We start from the raw sequence: 21424 nt of genomic DNA, 5'->3' as shown, positions 1-21424 counted from the left end.
AACGCAATTTGTAAACCTAAAATATTAAAACAATTAATTCTGAATGAGTTAAATTAAAGTTTGTTTGATAAAACAAGATTCTAATTTCAACTCAATGAGAAATCATTCTTTAAACAAAAATAGCCTATTATGTTATTAAGAGTAAAAGTGATCAATAGCACTTATTTTGTTAAAATACATTGATTTGGAATTATTTCTGGCTTAAACAGCAATTTAAGCATTTATTCTGTTAAAATATATTGATCTAAAATTATTTTTGGTTTAATATTAAGCCTAAGCCAACGAATTCAAGGTTAAATCTAGTCAAATCCAAGCTTAAAAAGTCTTTTTTTGGCTAAAACCAGCGATTTAAGCACTTATTTAGTTGAAATAGATTGATATAAAATTATTTCTTGTTAAAAAACGAGCCAAACTGACTAGAAATAGCTTAATTTTAGATGTAAACAGCAATTTAAGCAATTATTGTTTCTAAAAAACGTTGACTTAAAATTATTTTTGGTTTAATATTAAGCCTAAACCAACGATTTCAAGGTTAAATCTAGTCAAATCCAAGTTAAAAAAACTTTTTTTGGGCTAAAAACAGCGATTTAAGCTCTTATTTAGTTGAAATAGATTGATATAATATTATTTCTTGTTAAAAAACGATCCAAATAGATTAGAAATAGCTTAAATCGCTTAATTTTGGATGTAAACAGTAATTTAAGCAATTATTGGTTTTAAAAAACGTTGACTTAAAATTATTTCTGGTTTAAAATTGAGCCAAGTCTTATAATTTATAAGTTAATATTCAGCCAAATCGATTAGAAACAGCCTTATTCGCTTTATTTTGATTTAAAACAGCAATTTAAGCACTTATTTAGTTGAAATAGATTGATCTAAAATTATTTCTCGTTAAAAAACGAGCCAAATTGATTAGAAATAGCCTAAATTGCTTAATTTTGGATGTAAACAGCAATTTAAGCAATTATTGTTTTTGAAATACGTTGAATTAAAATTATTTTTGGTTTATTATTAAGCCTAAGCCAACAATTTTAAGGTTAAATCTAGTCAAATCCAAGCTTAAAAAGCCTTTTTTTGGCTAAAAAACAGCGATTTAAGCTTATTTAGTTGAAATAGATTGATATAAAATTATTTCTTCTTAAAAAACGAGCCAAATTGATTAGAAATAGTTTAAATCGCTTAATTTTTGATGTAAACAGCGATTTAAGCAAATATTGTTTTTAAAAGTCGTTGATTTAAAATTATTTCTGGTTTAAAATTAATTATAGTATGTAGCCAAATCGATTAGAAGCAACTTTATTCGCTTTATTTTGATTCAAAACAGCGATTTAAGCAGTTATTTAGTTGAAATAGATTAATATAAAATTATTTCTTGTTAAAAACGAGCCAAATCGATTAGAAATAGCTTAAATCGCTTAATTTTTGATGTAAACAGCGATTTAAGCAAATATTGTTTTTAAAAATCGTTGATTTAAAATTATTTCTGGTTTAAAATTGAGCCAACTCTAAAAAATTATAAGATAGTATGTAGCCAAATCGATTAGAAGCAGCTTTATTCGCTTTATTTTGATTCAAAACAGCGATTTAAGCACTTATTTAGTTGAAATAGATTAATATAAAATTATTTCTTGTTTAAAAACGAGCCAAATCGATTAGAAATAGTTTAAATCGCTTAATTTTGGATGTAAACAGCGATTTAAGCAATTATTGTTTTTAAAAAACGTTGATTTAAAATTATTTCTGTTTTAAAAGTGAGCCGTCTAATAATTTTTAAGTTAGTATGTAACCAAATCGATCAGAAATAGCTCTATTCGCTTTATTTTGGCTCAAAACAGCGATTTTTAAAAGCACTTAGGCGCAAAAATAAAATTTTAACCTTTTGGGTGTTTAATTTTATTTCATTGCTGAAAAGTGTGACATAAAGTTGTGACGTTTGCGGATAAAATAATTTATTTAATGTAATGATGTAGGGTTTAATTTACTTCTACTAGAGGAAAGCCATTTATTCAAATGCTTTCGGAGTAGGAGATGTAAAACAAGTCTGATATACTGTGCATGGATTTTTGATAAGCTGCATTTCGCAGCTTGTATATGTGACGTTAGGAAAAAATTCGCTACAAAGTGATATTTGTACGTTTTAATAAATTTAATAGGTCAAATGTCTCAGAGTCCTTTTATTTGGACAGTAAACTTTTCCATCTTGGTTTTGTTTTAATGTCACAAAGTCTTTCAGATGGACGAGACTTTATTTTCAACGACAATAGTATGATTGGTTTTTGTCCAGTTCGTACGTGTTCGATGTCAGTTTTAGTTTTTACATTGCATCGGTTTCTATTGTGGATTTTCCGTCTGACAGTTCGATTAAATAAATGAATCAAGTGAATCATAAAATCGAGACCAATTTTTCCTAATCAAGTTTTCAAGTTTCTCATCCGTTGTTGAAAGACGGCTGACTGATAACGTTTATTTCGCTGCAGAACAAGAATATTGTATAAAAGAAATGCTTCTCAAAAGAAAATAATTGCTCTTTCATGTGAAATGAAATTAGAAATTCATAAACGAATACTTAAGTGATTCTCGTTGTTTGCGTCAAGCTTTCGTTATTAAATTACGTATTTACATCTGATTATAAGGACTATCTAGACTTGATAATATATTTCTTTAAGTTATATAATTTAATTTAGTTATTTGAAGTATCATTGCTACTCTAAACCCTTAACAGAATAGCACAAGAGGCAATTATTTTGAAGATAGCAAAACCACAATCGTTTCAAAGAGCGACGGGTAGATGATTGCAGTTTTATTATTGAAAAAGCATAACCCACTTGTTGCAAAGCTCTCTTTTATGTCAGATGCAATAATCTATTGAAATATTGCAACTCATACCGCTATTTTTACTTTTTTATATTTTAAGAAGATAACAAGTTGTTTGGAAATTCAAAAATCAATTGTTGGATGTACTTGAACAAAGATAAACATGTATCTATCTCGAAATCCTCCATCTCCGGTCGGGTGCGTCTGGAACAACTTCCATCATTCAGGGTCAAGAGGAAATTGAGTCGGGCATCTAGAGGCTTATCCGGGAGTCGGTGCAAAACACGCGGAGCGAAACATCGACCGTCCTTAGATTTATATCTGGACAGTCAGGATGCTAGCTTTAAACGAAATGGACACTTGCTTTTCTCGCCTCGGAGGCTTATAGGGCCGTATCAGTTACAGCGTGAACGACGACTGCCCTTAACGGAAAATGAGAAGCTTTTTTTTACTCGCAAATGACTAATCGACAAGATCAACGCCATGGGCAAAACACACACCCGTTTAAGCCATTTATCTAATACTCAACACAGAAATTCAAGCCATTGCTGCATTTCTGTTTCGTAAAAAGAAAAAAAATGATAGGGACGTTGCGTTCTTAACGAGCTGGCACTGAAGTGTGTATTAATTAATTATTATTTTATATTATTAATTAATTACTATGTGTTATAATAATAATAGAAACTGTTATCAAATTTTGTCGGATTTGAAAATGTTGTGTAGAAATTATAGGGGGCTCGCGGCTTTGCCGCMCGCCCTCTTGTAGGATTCACAAAACACACACCCGTTTAAGCCATTTATGTAATACTCAACATACAAATGCAAGCCATTGTTGCATTTCTTGTTATTATTAAAAGAAAAAAATTATGGAAACGTTGTGTTGCGTCCTTAACGAGTGTGTATTAATTATTATTTTATATTACTAATTAATTACTATGTTTTAATAATAATAGTAGAAACTGAAATTATAGGGGGCTCGCGGCTTTGCCGCACGCCCTCTTGTAGGATTCACAAAACACACACTTGTTTAAGCCATTTATCTAATACTCAACACACAAATTCAAGCCATTGTTGCATTTCTTGTTATTATTAAAAGAAAAAAATTATGGAAACGTTGTGTTGCGTCCTTAACGAGCTGACACTGAAATGTGTAATAATTGATTATTATATTATATTATTACTTAATTATTATATTTTATCCACAATCACTCTATAAAGAGACTTTATTCCACACTTTAGATGCGTATAAAGTACCACTTTATCCACTAGTAGAATAAAGTAACTTTATTCCACTGTTAGTAATCAGCGCACCGCGTAACAGCTTACTACGTTTAACCGAAAGCACATTTGGCGTGACGTTTAAAAGTCAGTTTAAATTTTAATTAAGTTTGGAATAATTTGGGCCTGTGATTGTAAATAAAAAGTTATATCGCAGTCGTGTGTTAGTCGCGTTTTATCCACTTAAGAAAATTAAACATTCTAGCGTGGGTAAAACGTTATCTAACACACTCTTACAATAAATAACTATTAATAATAATACTTAAAACTGATATCAAATTTTGTCGGATTTGAAAATGTTGTGTAGAAATTATAGGGGACTCGCGGCTTTGCCGCTTGCCCTCTTGTAGAACTCACGGAACACACACCCGTTTAAGCCATTTATTTAAAACTCAACACACAAATTCAAGCCATTGCTGCATTTCTTGTTTAGCGTACTTTTTCTTATTAAAAGAAAAAAATTATAGAGTCGTTGTGTTGCGTTCTTAACGAGCTGGCGCTGTAGTGTGTATTAATTAATTATTATATTATATTATTAATAATTATTATATTTTTAATAATAATACTTGAAACTGATATCAAAAATCCTGTCGGATTTAAAAATGATGTGTAGTGTATAGAGGGCTCGCGGCTTTGCCGCTTACCCCTTTGTAGGACTCACAAAAAAAAAGTACACACCCGTTTAAGCCATTTATCTAATACTCAACATACAAATTCAAGCCATTGCTGCATTTCTTGTTTCGTGTACTTTTTTTCATTAAAAGAAAAAAAAAAGATAGAGACTTTGTGTTGCGTCTTTAACGAGTTGGCACTGAAATGTGTATTAATTAATTATTATATTTTAATAACAATGCTTGAAACCGATATCAAATCCTGTCGGATTTAAAAATGTTGTGTAGAAATTATAGGGGGCTTGCGGCTTATCCGCTTGCCCCCTTGTAGGATTCACAAAACACACACCCGTTTAAGCCATTTATCTAATAATTAACACACAAATTCAAGCCATTGCTGCATTTCTTGTTTGATGTAATTTTTCTTATTAAAAGACGTTGTGTTGCGTCCTTAACGAGGTGGCACTGAAGTGTATATTAATTAATTATTATATTTTAATAATAATACTAAAAACTGATAAAATGTTGTGTGGAAATTATAGAGGTCTTGCGGCTTTGCCACTCGCCCCCTTGTAGGACTCACAAAACAAAATTTACAATTTTTTGTCTTGCGCTATTTCCTATGCTTGTGTGATAACTGTAGCACAAAAAACAATTTTGGCATAAAATCTCAAAACTAGAAACTTAAAGCCATAGAATGGTTTTAAAAAAATCTAGATACGACTATTTTTAGATGAGATACAGCCTTAATTAATTGTTTTAAGTAGTGTTTTATATTATATTATATTATTAATTATTATATTTTAATAATAATACGAGAAATTGCTATCAAATCCTATCGGATTCGCAAATGTTTTGTCAAAATTATTGGAGGCTCGCGGCATAGCCGTTCTCCCCCGTGTAAAGTTCACACTATCTAATTCGAAAAAAATGTTTTATAGAAATTATGTGGCGGCATAGTCGCGTCAGTTGGCAGCATTGTCGCCAACTTTAAAAATAAAAAATACAGGTTCGTTAATAACTCTGTTAGAGACGCAAATAAACAAAAACAGTCACATAAAACACAGTATTTGTTTTTAATCTGCTTTCGTTTGAGTAAGGAAGGTAATCAATATTATCTAGGAGCGTTTAGAGAAATGTTTTGTTTTATTACCGTCAACAATCCAAACTAATATCAAACTGGGTACTTATTAATCCCATTTTGCTGCACTAATGAATTAATATATATGCACACATAATACTCGAGAATGTTACTTATAAGTTAGCAGTTGTCATAAAATTCAAAACGACGTTGACATTGTTTATGACTTTGCTTATATTACATGAGCTTTAACGCTCTTCTCGTTGATATCATAGATAAGACAAACTAATTATGTCATTTAGTGAAAATTAAACATTAATAATTTCGCATTAAGTTTTACAATTATTAATTATTACAGATGATTAAATTTCTATTCTATTTAAAGGATTAAAAATCCTTTTCACAAAATTTGAAACCGATTTTTTAGTGGATTAAAAAATAATGAAATTGAAACACGCTTTAAAAATACGTCCTGAGAGATAATTTCAAACAGTAGTTGAAAATTTTTTGTGGTGCTTTTAAATAATTCCCGTCGTTTTTCAATTGCGATATTAAAAATTGAACTCGTCCATAATTTTTAATAAACGTCCATCGACTTTTGAAAGTAATAATCATCATGACTCTCTACCTGAAAAATTTAATTTCGACGCTAATTATAAAAACGATAACTGCGAATATTTGCCGTCGAATCAGTGTAAACAGCTCATTAAACATGCCCCATGGTTGAACATTTTATCTTGTTGTGACACATATTTAGGGGTTAAATATTTGACAAGGGCATTGCATTTTATTGGGGTTGGTAGGGTGTGTGGCGCGCTGCCCGCAATTAAACAGTGGCGCAGTTATTCCGTTTATATTATTCGTAGTGTAGTGGAAAACGGCCCATTCTGAATCCGCTTTTATTTCCGTACTTTAACTACCCCAACAATAATTACAGCCACCTATAAAACAGCCAAGTGGCTACAAATCATACAGGGCGTCTAGATAATATCGACGTGCGCATGCATGTGCATTTTTACGACTTGCGACATGAAATTTTCATTTTTATGTCGTTAGTTTACGACGCTGATACATCCAATAACAAGTTGAGAAAATATTTTCTAACAAAACCAAAATTACACCATTTTCGAGATTCAAACTCGAGATTTTTGATAAAATAACAACAACATTTTCATTTCAGTGAAAGCAATTAGGCAAAGTCGTAAAAATTCTGTAAGGTCAATACTCCATTAGGTGGATGTTTTTGCGGACACGCATTAACTGTTTTACAAGTAGGGGGTGACACATTTAGCTGTAAAACATTACTCGTTAGACAAAAGCATTGGTCGTTTTCAAAATAAGTGTTTGTTTAATTTTAACGAGTTAATGGATTTGGAATTTAGAGATTTCGTTTTGTTGATAAGTCTACATGGCGAATTATCGACCTTTAGAATAAATGAGCAAAAACCTAAACATACATGGACCGGAGCTCAGGTTGTGTAGTGTGTACATTTGCCGTGCTAATTTAATATTGTGTTTACATATAAGACCACCATGTACCTAATACGGCAGATTATGTTGCCCTGAAGATATGCATAAAAGACACGACGTTTGTTAGTGACGGTCTTTTGGGGCCCCTAAATGATTCCGGAAAACATAAAACAGCAAGAAACTGTGAGGGTTTGCGCACAAGAAGATTCAGAATGCATTGCTTTTTTCATCGATTTATTATAACATTCACAAATATAAACTTAATAGTTATTTGTATTACAAGTGTAAGAGAAAAGTGTATCGTTTCCGTCTGAGAGTTGGAAAAGTTGAGAGAAGGAGGAAAAGACACTTTTCACCTGTGTAATAATAGTACATTACAAGCGAGGTGGTAAATAGGCATTACCCCAAGAGCTTATGTATAAAGCACAAGGGATAACGCCAATACCAGCTAAGTTTGTATGTTATTTTATTCACAATCACATTATTTTCAGTCAAAAATTTGAGTAAAATAAAATTCTAACTATGTTAAGGTCCAAACGTTTCAGAAATGTCAAAGAAAATGTTGAAATAATGTGTGAATCTGATTTAAAATCGTTGAAATGAAGCAGTGTACTAGAAACTGCTACAGAAGCAATTGAATACTAATTTAGCAAAATATTATGCGTAACTTGACTATTTGAAAGAAAAAATTCCCGGTATTTTTGTAATCTTAACGTTAGCAAGCCTGCATATTACCGCCCAAGAGAAGTAATATTATTACTCCTCATGAGATATAATAATGTGTTTCCCAGCTTTTAAAAGGTTAGTAATTGGCATATTACATTAGTGATTGTAAATAAATATAATTTTTCCTACGATTCAGTTAGAAAAACTTCAAAATTAACAATTTCTGTTGATATATCTAGCAGCATGTTTTTCGTTAATATGGGGGAGGTAAAATATTTACCTCCTTGAGAAATAACGTATATTTTTATTGTAATTTTGACAGATGAGGAAAGCAAATGTTTACCTCCCAGGAAGGTATTTGGCCACTTTCCTTTCTGAAATTAAGATGGAAAAACTTACTTTCTTTAGAGTCGTAGGAAAAACTAATTAATTGAAACAAAGAATAAAGTGACGCTTAATTCCCTCGTTTCTGACTAATAATCTAGTAGGTTGTTTATTTTCTCCGGAATAAAATAAATGAAATACCGATTTTCACTCTTAAATAAACTGAAATTAAATAAATTGCATCTTTTGAGTTTTTCTTCACATAAACCAACTTCTTGATGCCGATTTTTACTCTCAAAACTGCAATTGAATGAACTGAATATTTCGATAAATTATTTGACATGAGACAAATTTATATTTTTTTTATATTATTATTAATTTAGTCTGTTCAGAGTTTTGTATACACTTTAGAATAAACATCGCTAATCCCGAAAATGTAGGTAATGGCAGAGGCGACAGAAAAAAACTGAGGGCATTTTTAATAGATTAAAACAGTGGTTTATTACCTTGGTATAAAACTTATTTTGTCCTTTAAATAAAAAGTGTTTTTTTTATAACAAAATAGGGTTTGCTAAATTTGAATATAACCTCTGTTTAGTTACGTAAGTATCAAGTAAATGACATAAATAATTTTTTACACTTTTATTACTAAAATAATGAAAAAGGGTAAAAAAAAATTAAATTGTTAAAATAATTGTATTACAAGACCCGGATAAAGTTTTATGTTTGTAATGATTTTTTGATGTGGTTATTTTTAAAAGGGTGTACAAAAAAACTGTTTTATTTATTTTACAGAGTCACTGACGTCCCTAAAATGAGTTTTTTTTAACTCAATAAAATAGTCCTACGTAAAATTGTTATAGGACTTGCGCCTCATAGAAAGATAAGATACTTGGTTCTGGCGCACCCTGTAGGTACGAGTATCTAAAATGCACATTTTTGAATCTTTAAAAATGTAAAAAAGTTATTTGGTTGAATTTTCAGTTGTTTTTTTTTATTCTTGTCGAGATTTTGTTTAATTCTCGGTCAATCGCCAATAACTCAGGAATTGTTGGTTCTAAATTACAATAAAAATATCATTGTACTACAATAAGTAGTTAACTAGTAAAATTGCTCGTAAAGTCAAAAATACTCAAAATGTATATACTCTACTATAACTTCTAAAGTATTGCAAATTTTACAGTTTTCTATAAGCCAATCGACTTCCAGGAACATTTTACATACGTATAGTTTAAATCAGGAACAATTTTGAATATAATCTAGCCAAAATTGACAAAATGACAAAAAGAGTTTTCTTAGATTCAATAAAATACTCCTAGTTATTTTGAAATAACTATTGCAGGAATACCGTTTTTTATTTTTAACCACTATTTTTGAGAAATTAATTATACATAATAATACGTTTAAATATGTTTTTGGAAACAAAAATCAAAAAATGTTGTTTGTAGTAAGTAACCTATAAAGTTTTTGCGGACTTATGTGTTATTCCAGACTCGACTTACCTCGTCCAGCGACAATTCGTTTACAGAAGCTGTATTTTAGGTACTTTTAATAGAAATCACTAATTTGAGATTTAGGTGTAAACTAGCCGCACACGTGACAGAATAATTTAGCCAAAATTTAAACACTGTTTGTTAAGTTATTCTATAACATTTAACTGATCAATGAAAGAATGACAAGCATCGTATCATAACTTAGACAAATAAATAAAACAAACCTTATTTTACTTAGTAGACGATTAAATTGAACGTATTTTTGTTATTATAAAGATTTCATTAAAATTAATAAGAGTAATAAAAAATTGATATGTGAAGAAAGGGAAAAAATAATACATAGAATCAATAAAAATTTTACAAAGAACAAAATTCGTGTTGTGTTATATGTTCGTGTTACTAACTAAATAATTTTTATTATTAAAAATGTTCAGTTGAGAACAATAGATCAATTAAAAACCATCAAAAAATGTTAATGTTTCTGGGATTGAAGCTGAAAGGAAAAGAATCGATTTGATCAAATCCAAGCGTTGTTCATCAGCACATTTGTCCTAATTTTATGTAAAAAGCTAATAAGAGAGCAGGCCGATGGGGCCAATCAGCCCTAACCTAATTCTTCCATCTGAAAAGAGCAATATACGTGCACATGGAATCTGATTGAAGTCAACAATGGACGGTCGATCCCTTGGCGACTTAACACATCTATTCTGAGAGCGCAATACTTTAATTTAGACCCAATTACGTAGATTCTATTCAGGTTTCCGACAAAATGCTCTTTTTCTAAAGCTTGAAAAGCAAAACCGTTTGTGATAAATTTTATTACGATTAATAGTAATCAATATTTACTAGAATCTCTCTTGTTAGAAGCAAGTGAAAAATCAGAATCTAAATGAAGCGCGCACAATGAATACAGTCTTCCGGCAAACAAAAAACTAGAAATAATAAAATCTTTTTTCTTTTGAGGGCGTTTTCGTTGTTTTTGCCTTCATGCGCGACATCACAGCTTGAGGTTTATTGTTAGTTTTTCACGCGTTTCCACGGTTTCCGGTTTTTCTTCTCGTTCCCGGACTGGAAGTGCTCGACGCTAATACTTTTGGCAAACTTGAAGAGGGACCTGTCTATGCCCCAACTGTGCTCGGTTTTACTTCATTTAACTTTGGCAAATATTTGAAAAGAGGAAGCTTAAAGTACATTAGGTAATGAGTGAAGACAAAAGCCAATTTTGATTTTTGGGCCTAATTATGTTTTATGGTGGAGTAATGCTGAAGTAATATAATAAGTCAGAAATACCTACACATGAGTAATTCCATGCCAAAACGATCACTTTTAAAACTCATTGTTTCTGATTTTCGTAAATTTGAGATATCTTATAGAACGTGTAAAAATAAGTGACCCGTATTTCAGCGTTTTTTATTTTTTCAATGTATGTTAAAAAAACAGGGATGCACAAAATTAAGTATCTCGGAGCAAAAAGAATTTTTATCTAAAGAAAAACAAATTAACATATTGAAACTATGTTTTTTAAATAATAGTTACTACGGATGTGGTAATATATGTATTCTAAAAATTTGTTATTAACAAATAATTTAAAAATATATTGTTTAAAATTCTCAAAAAAATTATGTAAAAACTTTCATATTTTTACTATGTCTTCACATGAGTTTCAATACGGACGTTTCAAAAATGTCTAAAAAATTTTTTTTTGAGAGCGCTTCATAGTGCATGATCCCTTAAGATCGCCTGAAAGAAGCGTTTCCTTGGAAATTAAATAGAAAAATTACCAATTAGTGTTACTAATAAATTGTTGTATAGAAAACATATAATCTCCAATAATTTAATAATATTGATTTTTCAAAAATATCAATAATAAATACAAATTCCTCGGTTGAGGAAGAGTACTCTCAATATTTTTTTATTCTATTTTCTGATATTACTTACCAAGTGAATAAAAAGTGTGGAATCAAACGTTTTTTGTTTTTGAGTTCTACAAAAAAAATTTTTTTTAAATGGCAACCCACTATAAAATCATTTTTCTCATAAAAGCTATACTCTAAGGATTACAAATATCTGCTTTATATTTAATTTTTTCAAAAACATTTTTTCACATAAATTGCAATTTTGACAAAAAAATCGCATAACTCAAAAACAAAAAAACAAAATTTCGTTCTGAAAATACAGTCACATTTTTTATATTACTTTAATTTATATTAATTATTATTTTCTGGAGGCAAATGATTAAAAATAAAACCGCTTGGTTCCATACTTTATATTCACCCTGTATGTAGATTTCGCTTACCTTTTATAAGCTTCGCTCGACTAAAACGATCATTTAAAAAATTGCAAAAGTCTTTCAACTTGTCAATTAGATTATACAGGGTGTGTCAAAAGTCTCGGACTAACGTGACATGCCATACCAAGAGCATGGAAAAAATGTAAAAAAATCTATCTATAAAAATTTCAAAGTTATGAGAGTTTAAATTTTGCACTTTGACTCTATTTGTTTCTTTGGAAAAATAATTTTGTATGTTTTTTTTTTGCTACAGGCTATTAAATAGGAAACAAGGAAGCGGTATCCTAAATTCTAACTCTCTTTAATATTTGTGGCTTTTATTGGAAATGTAAAATTTTTTTGACAAATTTTTTTAACATTTTTTTCATGTTCCTGGTATCTTACCTTACATGCCATGTCACGTTGGTCCGGGAATTTTGACACACCCTGTATAGCAAAACGTAATATGTGAAATATTTGCGAAATATTTACTCAACCGAAGAATTTGTTTTTATTATAGATATTTTTTGAAAAATAAATGTTAATAAGTTATTGGAAATTATGTGTAATTGGTTCTATTTAATTTCCAAGGAAATGCTATTTTCAGGCGTTCTTAGGGGATCATGCACTATGTAGCGTTCTCAAAAAAAAAATTTTTCAGCCATTTTTAAAACGTCTGTCTTGAAACTTATGTGAAGACATAGTAAAAATGTGAGAGTTTTTACATAAATTTATTGAGAATCTTAAAAAACTGCGTAATTGTTAATTTTTTTGTTTAAACAATATATTTTTAAATTATTTGTTAATAACAAATTTTTAGAATACATGCATTATCACGTACGTTATGTGCCTATTTATTTCTATTATTAAAAAAAAATCATTTCAATATGTTTATTTTTGCTCCGTACATCCCTGTTTTTTCAACACACATGGAAAAAACAAAAAACGGTGAAAAACGTGTCACTTATTTTTACACGTTCTGTAACATATCTCAAATTTACGAAAATCAGAAATAATGAGTTTTAAAAGTGATCGTTTTGGCATGGAATTACTCACTTATCAATGGAAAGTAAGCGTTTACTCTTGTAGCGCGTGTAGTCGTTATTGTCCTCGAGGAAGCGAGCTTTCTCCATTCGACTGTTGGTAATTCCGTTGAAGCTCTGAAACGACGACGAGTATTTGGATTTGCAGGTGTAAATAATACCAGCTTTCACCTCTCTAAATTTGTTAAACAAACAAGAAATTTACAAACAGCTGTTTCGTCTGAATGAAAAGCTCGAAACGATGATATTCAAAGCAAAGAGGAAATCAGAAAACATATATCAGAAGAATCTAAAAAGCAGCATTTATTTGAAACAAATATTTGTACAAGAATTTTTTATCAAATGAAGCTAATAGAAATATTTGGCTCGCTTTTTAAACAACACTTCGATTCAGGCAAAATTTTTGTGCGTAAATGAGGCGAAAAAATTTTATTCACGAAATTGTGATGGATTTTATCGTTACGGCTTTAAAAGAGCAGTCATGCGAGTAATATTATACGAATGTTACGCGATTACACTTTCGTTCAAAATCAAATCATCTGCAATAAAGATTTTTAATAAACAAAAAAAGTTCCCTCATTCCATAATATTCAAATATTATTCATCAGAAAATACAATCGTGGACGATTCGGCGTTTTGCGGATTCCAACCACGTATGAAAGTCTTATTTTTTCATCCTCTTTCGATTTAGCAATCTATTCTGTTTTTATCGCACAATTTGAGTGCCCAATAGCGAACCAGCGTCACGTCCTCCTTGTCTTTTCCCCGTTTTAGCCGGACTCTATCCTTTTCTCATAGCACCTATCGATATATTCATCTTTCTTTATCACAGTTTTTATTAGCATCGTTTTTTATCGCTACTCCTTGATTACATTTCGTACACTCGAGACCAAGATTTGGATTTCGTTGATGCACTTTTTGCAACTCGTAATGACACTCTCTTCCAGCTATCTTGCGCAATTAGCGGAATTTACGGATCCAAATCGAATTTCCTTAAACGAAAATTTAATTAGAAAAAACGGCTCAAAACGAATTTTCGGATTAAAACCAGGAAAATGTCAGGATAATTAAAGTGATTGCGATTAATTTAATTTTGCTGAAAAACAATTTTTAACTAATTACAGTTACGCCAATAACAATCAGCGATCACTTCTCCTTCGGATTCGGATAGACGAGGTTTACCTTTAATTAAATGTTTAGTCGTCCGAGCGGCTATAAGAGTGTCTTTCTCCTTTTCGAATTGGTTTCATCAGCAAGCGAGCTTCAACAACTTCATGAAGTTAAGATTGCGTTTAGATAGTTTAATTTGTGTGTGTTTTGTTGAGATTTGAAGCGTTCCGATGGTTTAGTTCGAAGCGAGATTGTACGAGTGCCGTTTCAATGAATCGGATTACTTATTTTGGGAAAAGAAGTAAAGCGCTTGTGATTCTTCAATATCTTTGGTGTTTTGTACCGGACAAGTAGTATCAGAAGTTTTCTTATCTGTGCAAAAAGTTGAAATGCTTTTTACTTATTGCTATTGACCGCTTTGTTACGTAATTTCTGAAATACAAAGCAAACATTCTTTGAATTTTTAATGTTTAAAATGTCTGTGTAGTTGGAGATTACAAAAATTTTTACAGAAAATATTCATACAAAATTCGTTTTATTGCATCTATCGCCCCCATTTACATACTTTCTCAGGCAAAAGCTCATTATTTAAAGGTAGTTGCGTGGGAAGCACACGCCTTAAATATTTATAAAGGATTTTCAAAGCCGAGTTTGAAGCTAAATGTCTTTTTTCAACAATCTCCTGAACTGTTTCTATTCCAAAAACATTTTTTGTAACATTTGTGAAAAATTCATTATTATTTCTAACCTACAACACGAGTCAAATATGACATAAATATTTAATTTTGCATAAAAACAGCAATTTAAGCAATTATTATTTTGAAAAACATTGATTTAGAATTTTTTCTCGCATAAAATCAAACCAATTCTAACGATTTCTAACTTACACCAAATTAATTAAAAATGACTCTATTTGAGATAGATTCATTTAGAATTAATTCTGGCTTAAAATTCACTTTTCATGTAAAACTCACGTATTTAAATCGAGTAAAAAGCAACACTATAGTTAGCAAGTAAATAAACAAAAAAATAATCAAAAAGTTTTGCAAGTAATAAAATTATAACAACGCTTATAAACGAACATTAAACGTAGTATCAAAATTTCTGTTAAAATTTTTAAAAGTGTGTATTAATTTAACTAGTGCAGTTAGTAGTGCAAAATGTTGATGACCTACAATGTACCTCTCCAGCAATTGGTAAAGCAAAAAAAATAATGTTGTGGTAAAAGTAAAAACGCTTAGAAGCAAAAATAGAATTTTAAGAAACTATAAGACCTAGAGCAAAAAGCTGAAAACCATTAATAGTTATTTATTGTAAGAGTGTATTAGGTAGCGTTTTATCCACGCAAGAATGTTTAACTGCGAGAACGTCAGTTCGATTTTTTTTCGTTAAAATTTTTTTGGTCGATTTTTGGCACCTGGAGCGGTCTATCCAAGGACTTATTGGTAATAACCTCTTATATTTGGTAAAGTATTTTTTTGAAAAACATTGATTTAGAATTTTCTCTGGCTTAAAATTAAGCCAATTTTAACGATTTCTATTAAGCCAATTGAAAATGGCTCTATTTGCTTTATTTTGGCTCAAAACAGCGATAAAATCATTTATTTCGTTAGAATAGATTCATTTAGAATTAATTCTGGCTTAAAATTCACTTTTGACGTAAATTCAGTCTTACTCTAAATAACATACATACCAGGTGAATAAAAAGTATGGAACCAAACGTTTTTTGCTTAAACTATTAATTTTTTGGAAAAACTAATTGATGAACGATAAAGTACTTTAAAGATGTAATGTTTTATCAAGAATAAAATTTTTCGAAATTTTCTTTTGTTTTTGAGTTCTACATAAAATTTTATTTTTTTTAAATAGTAACCCACTATAAAACTATTTTTCTCATAAAGGTTATGATCTAAGGATTACAACTATCTACTTCATATTTAATTTTTTCGAAATTTTTTTTTTTTATAAATTGCAATTTTGACTAAAAGAAATCGCATAATTCAAAAATAAGACAAAATTTCGTTCTCAAAATACGATCTCATTTTTTATATTACGTTAATTTATATTAATTATTAAATTCTGAAGACAAATGATTTAAAAAAAAACCGCTTGGTTCCATACTTTATATTCACCCTGTAAATTATTTTATTCGCAAACGTATTCAAATGGAGTAAAAAGCGACACTATAATTAGCAAAAAAATAATCAAAAAGCTTTGCAACTAATAAAATCATAACAACGCTTATAAACAAACATCATAGATCAGAATCAAAATCTGTGTTAAAATTTTTAAAAGTGTTTATTAATTTAACTAGTGCAGTTAGTAGTGCAAAATGTCGAATGCTGATGACCTACAATGTACCTCTCCAGCAATTGGTGAAGCAACAAAAAAAAATTGGTAAACGTCAATAATGTTATGGTTAAGGTAAAAACGCTTAGGGGCAAAATAGACTATGACTGAAAAGGAAAAAAAGCAGTTTGTCCAAATTTGCATTTTTGCAAAAGAGAATAAAAACTGTCCTTTTTTTAAGAATAGTTATTTACTTATTTATACGATAAAGAAATTGTTTATCTAGGAGTGAAAAGGTTAAGTTTACGAGTGACGAAGTAACGAGTGGACTTTTTTCACGAGTAGATACACAATTTTTATCGTCGTGTATAATTTTTTTTATTTTGTACTCACCTACCAGAATTTCTTGAATATAAACAGTAGATAAAAATTACTTTATTTCACTAGACGATAAAAGATTACTTTGTCTACTAAAATTAGTTGATAAAATCACTCTTTAACGTTGGGTATAAAATAAATAATTTTATTTATTTTATACCCATATTTTTTATATATCAGTGACAATAAATGTGTAAAAAATTGTACAAATTGGACACAATTTGACACTAATTTTACAGCTAGAGTACTTAGGCATTTAACAAAACACTTTAGAAACCTTTATTTCAATTCATAAAAAACAAACTGCATTTTGAAAGTCTGCTGATGTAGTCATAAAATTTGCGATATTATGTAAACTTGTGGGGCAAAAATCTCATTTCCTGATTCCATGTGGCTTCCTTGTGGTAATTGATCGAATAGATTGTTTTATGCCGATTTTATCTTACAACATGCAATCAGCAATCTTCGTCAGTGATCTATCCTTTCGTGCGTAGCATTTCCCACCCAATAAATTTTCTGGCAAATTTATGACTCAATTTATGGCAAATCAAAGCCTGTCGAAGGAACTATAAGATCATCTCGGCCGATAAACGCCGACGATGAAGTTATTGGACCTAAGTGGCGTCATTAGTTCGAACCAGGGATTAGAAAAACACAAAACGTAGACAAATTTATTAGTGCTCTGTAAAATAATTAAAACATTACTGAAAGATAATTTCACGTGAAACGTCGTTATCCTGAATAAACCTGCCCCAACTTAAAGCAAATTAACTTGACCTAAGACGCTCTCGATTCGATTGCAAATTAACGGTCATGGAAGCCGCGTTGACCAAATGAAGTATTTATGGAAATTGGAGCAAGTTTCTAACCCAATTTCCCGTACTCATTAATGGCATCCTCAACTCGCTTAAATAGCCCAACTTGAATCTCGTCAAAACTTATACGGACATAAAAAGCTCAAATAATCTGAAATTTGGAGCTACCAAAAATAAATCAAGTCTTGATCTTTTGTTAAATTCACTCGCCGTTACAGACTGAAAACAAAATCCAATTTTGTTAATTAACTTTACTAAAGTCGTTAATGGTGTTTTAATGATTGTCTCTTAATACTTTTGTGATATATCAAATGGAATAGCTTGATAAATTGACTGTTAATGAAACCGCTTTATTTTATGCTTTACGCAAACACCGATGATTGATTTGTTCGTCTATGCTGCTTGTTAAGATTATTGAAACTTGCACTTTTTATAAAAAACACTTACTGCGAAAGAAAGAACATTGATAAATATCAAGTAAAATAGTTTAGACGCAGAAATAAAATTTTTACTTTATGGCTGAAAAGTAAATCTCTTACTTGTGACATTTAGTCATAAAAAGAGTTACTTTTGTGACATTTGCGTATAAAAAGGGATAAATGAAACTGATATTTATTAAAACAAGTTTATTAAACATTAAAAATTTTTTTTTTTGGGAAATAAATAATTTAGGCTGTCCCAGCCAGTTGAAAAAAATCATTAGTGTCCTTTAAATGGTGAAATTAAAAAATATATACAGGGTGCACCAGAACTCGCGCCCCAGAGAAAATTTTCAAGTAATGTAAGATACCAGGAACATGAAAAAAATGTTTAAAAAATACTATCTGTCAAAAAATTTTGACATTTATTTTTTGACATTTGACATTTTTTTATATCTACTCGTATTTAATAATACTGATGATCTTGTATATGTTTTTTTACAATTATTTAGTAAAGAGACAAAAATTTTGCCAATAAAAGCCACAATTTTTACAATCAATAAGTTTCGAGTAAAATCGCTTTGAAAAATCAAACATAACATTGAACAGAGTTACAATTTATGATACAGCTTCCTTGTTTTGTTTTTAATAGTTTATAGCAAAAAAACTTGGAAAATTATTTTTCCAATAGAAATAAATAGTCAAAGTGCAAACTTTAAACATTCATAACTTCGAAATTTTTAGAGATAAATTTTTTTTTAACATGTTTTCCATGTTCCTGGTATCTTACCTTATATGGCATTTTTCTCTGGGGCGCGAGTTCTGGCGCACCCTGTATAGGACTTTGATAGAAACTAATCTAGTCCATCGCCTAAAATTATTTTCAACTATGTATACAGCGTGTCTCAAAAATAAGTTACAATACAAACTTGTGTTTTTTTTAAATTTAACACCATATGTTTCATAGCGTTTTTGGATGTAGATTTTTATGACAATGTTTTAAACTAAACTTTTATTCGTCGATTTTGCTTAGTTTTAAAAATAAGACGGTTTTTTAATGAAAACATGAACTTTTTAAAAATTACACAAAAACTAAGACATCTAAAAATATTTTTTTTTACTACCGCAAAGAAGAAGGTACAAGCTATAAGGTTGTAACATTTTTTAAGTGTGTTGCATTTGCAAAGATAAAAAGGCGTTTGTTAAAAGTTTAATAACTTAAAAATTTAAATAGAACACGCTATTTATTGGTTCTGCATTTAAAAGATTATTAAATTGTCTTTCTAAAATTACTTACTTTTAGGTGTTTATAATCAATAACTAAAAAGTTATTTAACGTTAAACATTAAGAAAAATAATTACTATTGTTTCAGTAGTCAAAAAGTGCACAGTTGAACACGAGATGGAAGAAATATCACTTAATAATCACATTTGTGTTAAACTGAATCCATTATTCTTTATTTTTACAATAAAATAATTTTAATTTCAGTATTTTTAACGATTTTTACAATCTCTAAATAAATCAACGGATAAGTGATCCGTGGTGGAATTACTATTGTTGCCATAATATCAACAAGGCTCAGATATTTATAGGCATTGTTGTTACAATTAGAATGTTAAATATCTTTTCATTTATAGATCCTAGACATTAAAAGTTTATTTTTTTAAATAGACAATTTATCAATCTTTTAGATGGAAAAATAAAAACTAGGATGTTACATTTAATTTTTTTTAATTATTTAACTTTTAACAAACTTCTTATTTTATTAATTTTTACAAATGAAAAACACTGAAAAATTGCTACAGCTTTATATTCTGTACTTTCTTCTTTGCAGAAGTAATAATTTTTTTTTCTAGCTGTCTTGGTTTTTGTGTAATATATTTTTAAAAAGGGCTTGTTTTTGCCAAAAAAACGTCTCATTTCTAAAAGCAAAATCGACTAACAAAAGTTTAGCGTAAAAACATTGTTTTAAAACGCTGCATACAAAAATGTCAAAAAACATATATTGTTTCATTAAAAAAAAAAAACACAAGTTTGTATCGTAACTTATTTTTGGAACATGCTGTATGGTTGAAAATAATGTTAGGCGATGCACTAGATTAGTATCTATTAATGTGCTATACAATGTTTTTTTTTAAATTTTACAATGGTAAATGTAAAGGTCACTAATGGACTTTTTCAACTCGCTGGGGCAGCAAAAAGTGTGTGTTACAATACGACATTATTGATGAAAAAACCTCAAATTTTATTGTGTGATTTTTTCCAGTTATGAGTAAAATTTTCACGCATTTTGCTGAAGATGTCTAGAATTGTTCGATGTAAGCTCTTGGGGTCTACGACGTGCCCTCCTCTCAAATTGGCGTTATATCCCGTCGACCCCAAAATCTGAACGAGATTTGCTGAGTTTATAGAGAATTTGATCTTGCGGTGGTGGCGTCGGCTGTTCTCGATCGATATAAATGAATTAGCCGTAAAACAACAGCGATTTGTGGTTTAATCTTACACGTATTTAGTGAATTTATGGCCCGTGTACCGCCTACCGCTTACTCCGGGCCCTTTTGTCCGCCCGCGGCCAAAACCGCACCAAATTCAGTTAGTACAGCCGAGCGAGAAATTTATAACCGCTGCCCACTTACAATACACTCAGTTAAGAGGAAATACGAGATTAAACTGCTTGATTTGGCGGCGTTTTTTACACAGTGGGAAGACAGACAGCAAGAACACAACTGATATTTTAATTAAATATTTCAAAGTGCCTCTCTTGTGCCAGATTCAAAATTTTCTTTACCTCAACAAGTTGGAAAGTAAGTTTTGCATCATATAATTTACATTAACAAGCCGGAACGATTACGTAGTTGCTTGAGGGTGGCGTAGAATTTTCTGTTCAACTTGAGCATTAAATTTTGTTTTATTCTACAAGCTTTCCGAAATTAGAACTGAAGTTGTTTCTTGAGTCGTTCGTTGTCAGACTTAAAATAAACACAAATTTAAAAAAATAAGAGGAACATGCAACAAAATAATCAAGACAATTTGCCAGTAAAGAAATCATAACCATGGATATAAACAAACATCATGCGTCAGTATCTAATTTTCAAAAGTGTTTTTTAATGTAACTAGTGCAGTTAGTAGTGCATTTAGTCATAAATAAGGCTCGGATTATATGCACAAAAAAATCGTAAAATATTTTCACAAAAATATACACAAAATATTAAGAAATATGCTCCAATATATACCAATATGCATCGATATACAAAATTTTGAACAATAAAAACTAATTGATGAATTATAAAGTTCTATAAAAATATGACGTTTTATCAAAAATAAAATTTTTCGAAATTTTTGTTATTTTGTTATTTAGTTTTA

At 29.8% G+C, this 21424-nt stretch overlaps 1 protein-coding gene across 5 annotated transcripts in view; it reads right to left on the bottom strand.

Moving 5' to 3' along the window:
* LOC123016327 overlaps window positions 1–21424 on the bottom strand; it is a 193403-nt gene that overhangs the window by 20951 nt on the left and 151028 nt on the right. The gene's annotated exons all lie outside the window — the stretch shown is intronic.

The sequence above is a fragment of the Tribolium madens genome, unplaced genomic scaffold (genome assembly GCF_015345945.1).
Source record: "Tribolium madens isolate multiple individuals breed KSU strain unplaced genomic scaffold, Tmad_KSU_1.1 Scaffold_11;HRSCAF=98;Tcas5.2_LG3b, whole genome shotgun sequence".
Taxonomy (NCBI): Eukaryota; Metazoa; Arthropoda; class Insecta; order Coleoptera; family Tenebrionidae; genus Tribolium; species Tribolium madens.
This window is presented reverse-complemented; position numbering and strand designations above follow the sequence as displayed.